Consider the following 4,970-nt stretch of genomic DNA (forward strand, 5'->3'; position numbering starts at 1 on the left):
TATATGATTGATTACATTCTTATTTAAAATTGAGTCCCTTAAATCTTAATTTAGAAATGTCACCTAAAGATATAACCTATTTTTCATTAATTTTTTTATTTGCTCTTTTACATATTCTAATTATTCAACTGATTTATGGTGGTCTTTCTCCCTTTTTGCTGTTTAACTCTAGTTAATTTTATAGAATAGATTAGATTTGATGTAACTGGCTAAGTCTATACATTTATTTTTAGCTCATCTTTGAATGAGACTGGCTTAACTGTGGTGTAGCTGAACTAGATTTTCATGGTCTTAACCCTATTACAAAAATCAGGCCTAGAAAAAAAAATGTCCATTTCAGAGGGGCACAAAACTTCTGGCTTGAAAAGAACACCATTGTAAAATATTTAGGTTTAATGTAAGTAAGTACCTAGACGATTGGCTCTTTAACAACTTGTTATTAGGCTATCAGTTCATACTATTGTTTTTTTACTGAGATTAAAAAAAACTGGTTAATTCTTTAAATTACAAGTGCGATCACAACTAATGGGAGAGTTAGTATATATTATAAATATTACCTTCAAGTTAGGCAATGTGAATGTCCAAATCTTTTTTTAAATTTATTTTTAATTTTTGATTTATTTATTGTTTTTCTATTACAGTTGTCCCACTTTTTCCCCCATTTCTCCCCCTACCCACCCAGCCCACCCCTTGTAGCACAGTCAGTCCCCACCTCGTTGTCCATGGCCACGGGTTATTTATACTAGTTCCTTTACTAAACCCTTCCCCTACTTACTTCCTCCCCCCTCCCCCGGTTACTATTAGCCTGCTTCTTGTTTACATGCCTGTGGTACAGTTTTGCACGTTTGTGTTGTTCATTAGTTCCTGTCCAAATCTTTATAAGGATACGATCTCATTGAATATGAGGTCTGTCCAGAAGGTATCCAGCCATGTAATATGAAAAAGACATTTATTGAAGATACAAGAAACATGTACATAGGACAATGACACCTCAGTCCCCTTCAAAGTGGGTACCTTGGGACCTTACACAGCTCAGTCGCCATCAGCTGCCCCGTCGTATTTTTCCTGAATCTCATCGATGGTCTGCAATCTCTTCCCTTTCAAAGGTGATTTTGGTTTTGGAAGAGCCAGAAGTCACAGGGTGCCAAGTCTGGGCTGTATGGGAGCCGAGTCACCTGGGTGATACGATATTTTGCCAAAAAACTGCAGCAGATGTGATGTGTGAGCAGGTGCAGTTGTGATGAAGCTGCCAATCACCAGTTGCCCATAGCAGCGGCCTTCTGAGTCCCCTGAATACAGTTTCCGCAGAGGAATGTTCAAGCTTAACGCAAACTGATGCAGATTCATTGTTGTAAATGTATATTGCAGACTTGAGGGCAACCACTAACAAAAGTTAAAGAGTATACTAATGTGCTAAGCGGAGAGAGAACGGAATCATAATATACTTAATTCAAAACACAGAAGGCAAAAAAAGTGGAAGACAAGCAAAATTTATATAGAGAGAAGCTAGATATTAATCCAACTATATTAATGATCACCTTAAGTGTCAGTGGTCTAAATACACCAATTAAAAGAGATTGTCACAGTAGATAAGGCCATATGTTGCCCAGAAGAAACATTAAAGACAAAGATTAAAAACAAAAGGATGGAGAAAGATATGCCATGCTAACAGTAATAAAAGTTGGAGTAGCTAAATTAAGTTAAAGCAAACTCCAGAGCAAGGAAAAGTATGAGGGAGAAAGGGGCATCGCAAGGTTTTAAAGAGGACATATTTAAGAAGACAATTCTTTATGTGTAAGTGCCTAACAGCATTAAAATGAGGCAAAAAGTTAACAGAACTAACTATAGGGAGATCAATCCACTATTATAGTTGGAAGCTTCGATACCCCTCTATCTGTAAAGGACAGATCCAGCAGTCACAAAAATCAGGACATAGTTGAACTCAAAATAGTACCAATCAATTGGGTGTAATGACATCTATAGACTACTACATCCAACAGCAGAATGCATACTCTTCTCAAGCTCACATGGAACAATCACCAAAACAGAGCACATTCTGGATCAGAAAACACACCACATTTAAAAGAAGAAAAATTGGGGGTGGGGGTTGTGTGGAGGTAGAAGAAGGTATGGGGCGGGGGATAAATGATAATGGGAAAAAATTTTAAAAATCATGCAAATATTTTTAGACCATAATGAAGTTAAACTAGAAATTTGTTACTGTTTACTATTTAAGTAGTTACATTTAGAATTTTTTCCAGATGTTTTAGTTGCAATCAGTGAGAGAGAGGATGTGACAGGTTTACTTTTTGTCTGATGCTGGGGATGGGTATGCCTTTTAAAATTTATGTTTTGTTTCTACGTGATTGAATAAAGGAATGCTTTAGTGCCTGAACTTGGAATGCCATTATCACTGGCAGTATTTGGTGTTCTTTAAAAAACTTAGTTATTTTATTTAAAACTTTTGAGTATATGTAATGTCAACGGAAAAAGACTCTTCAGAGACTTTCCAGTCAGTGAGAAGTCTTGTTGGTGATTATTCACATCAGTGTCTAGCACTCAGTCTGGTTGATGGTAGATGATCAATAATTGTTGTGCAATTTAAGCTCTATAACATTCATTTTGGTCAAGTATTCTCTTCTGTTTACACAGAATAGAAATTTACTCAAATAGACTGAAGTGAAAAGGGGAAGTAGTTCTGTGGGTTCTGGAATCTTGTGGAATCTGAGAATAAAAACAAGATCTATCTCAGCTTCACAGCAATGAAGTCTGGAATTTGGAGTGCTGGGAAAAAACAAGGCAGCTTCTTTCTCATGTGTGTTTTGGAGGACTCCATGGTTCTTCATATCTGTTATTCGTTGTGTATTTACTGAATCGTCTTCTCTCCACTGGTAAAGACAGACAGAAAGAAATCAGGTTTAGTGAGAACGTGAAGCCACTGCATCAGCCTTGCCCAAAGATAACTCTGCCCCTGGCTTGAACTGCTTTTTGTTTATGTGAATTAATCCATTTTTGTTCTATTTTAGCCAGTTTCAGTTGGGCTTCCTATTGCAAAAAAAAAAAAAAAGGCACCCTGAAACAGTGTCACCCTATTTACCCTATTTATCTAAAGTTCCATCAACTTTAAGATTCTGTGACTCTTCCTTTTCTCTTGGCTCTAACCTCCAGTCAGTCCACATCTGACTCAAAATCAACAGATAGATGTAAATCCTGCCTTTAAAGTACCCAAAGAAGCTAATTCCCAGTTTTCATCTCTCACAAATTTTAGTACTTAATGACCTTGTTGGGAGGCTTCTCTTAAGTCCAACTTTCTTGGTTCTCTGAACTTCATTGATTTTGTGCTTCTTTGGTAACTAATAATCTAAATAACTGCATGTGTATCCTTATTATGAACAGTTCAAAAGCCTTTGACTTCCGCCTCCCTCCTTCGCTTTTCGCAAAAAAATAAATACCTGTTAAAGTCATATTTTCCCACTTTAATTTTTTCAATTCTTATTTCTCATGCTAATTTACTAATTAGCTGTCAAACTTTAAGAGAGCAATTTTAGAAGCTATTTGCATGCCTGAGGAAGATTCAACTTAATAAAGGATAAAGTGTTGCCAAATAAATATTCCTGATGCATAATGAGTGCCTATTAAATACCAAACACTGTGCTCTGCATTTTCCATGTATTTGCTCATTTAATCTGCACTTAAGGGTGTGCACGTGATGGGTACAAGTATTTTCTCCATGTCCATATGGAAACTGAGGTCCATAAAGTTAGTTAATAGTTCGTAAGTGACAGAACAAGGACCAGAACCCAGGCTTATTTTACTGTAAAGCCTAGACTCCCAATGACTTAACTCTAATGCCTCCCAGTCAGGGGACCCTTTAGGAAGGAAGAGCTTGTACTTTTGTCATTAAGGAGAATGGAAAAAAGAAATCATTTCTAGGGAGCAGTGATAGCCGGACCACCTCTTTGTGTGTGTATGTGCACGTGCGCATGCGCGCGCGTGTTTCAGGCACCATGTTTCCTTGGTTTCTTTGAGTAAACGTGAAGGGTGAGTCACCTTACCTAATTAGATTAATGGGATGTTAGTTTAAGAGTTATTAGTTAATGTTGGTGACAGTTAACTCCTTTACACCCAAGGGCCAGTGGATATGGCTCACCTGTTATGCCTGAGAATAGCCATCACTCACCATGACTGTTTCAGGCTTTGCTTTTCCTTATTATCCTTCTGGACACAGCAGGCAAGATAATTCACTTGGGTTTGGGGGGAAGGAACACTTATTTGTGAGGACCAACCTGGAGGACTGTAGGAGGCGATCGTGAGGTTTGTGTGTGTGCACAGCCCTCAATGGTCACATTTTAGTGGCAACACCAACATGTCCTGCATGGTTGGGCAGCAGCGAAGAGCCAGATGGGAGCACAGCCTTTCTTGGCATCATGAAGGTAGAGATGATCCCGGCACAGCCTGCTGTTGTCTTGGTCGTGTCCAGAGACAGAAAACACCTGGCTTCAGCTTCCAGGCTGCAGTAAGATGGGCTAGCAAGTCAGAATCTCTGATGAATGGGGTGGCAGGGCTTCTCACCTGTTTTTGTGAGTACAGCAGGGTTGATCTGGCAGTCAGTGATGGCTAGTGTTAGATTCTAAGGCAGATCCTGCGACAACAGTGTTGGAGGCCATGTCATTCTCGGCTCACCTTTGCCTTCAGTAAAACGTGATTACAGAGGGCTCAAGCACAGGTACAAGAAAGTGGAGGAATTAAGTAACATAACAGCTCAAAGGGAGCAACAGATTTTTTTCCTAGTGACTGCCCCCTGCCTCTGTGTCAGCAACACAGTGACTTAACAGATGTTTGGTTCCAGCTGTGCGCACCGCATGGACAGCTGTGGGAACACTGTGTTCCCCACCTGCTCATTGTGTTCAGACGGGTGAGTGTGTGTTCAAGGTCTGTGTGTGTGGGTGTGTCCAAACTACTATTTGTGA

At 39.2% G+C, this 4,970-nt stretch overlaps 1 long non-coding RNA gene across 1 annotated transcript; it reads right to left on the reverse strand.

Annotated features, from left to right (window-relative positions):
- Nucleotides 1–932: 932 nt before the first annotated feature.
- LOC150010638 (uncharacterized) lies at nucleotides 933–4,745 on the reverse strand. Its single transcript, XR_016511252.1, has 2 exons — nucleotides 4,287–4,745; nucleotides 933–2,888 (listed from the first exon to the last, which is right to left on the reverse strand). It is a non-coding gene; the product is annotated as an uncharacterized LOC150010638 (long non-coding RNA).
- Nucleotides 4,746–4,970: the final 225 nt, after the last annotated feature.

This window comes from Furipterus horrens, unplaced genomic scaffold, assembly GCF_987537825.1.
Source record: "Furipterus horrens unplaced genomic scaffold, mFurHor1.1.pri manual_scaffold_5, whole genome shotgun sequence".
Classification (NCBI taxonomy): domain Eukaryota; kingdom Metazoa; phylum Chordata; class Mammalia; order Chiroptera; family Furipteridae; genus Furipterus; species Furipterus horrens.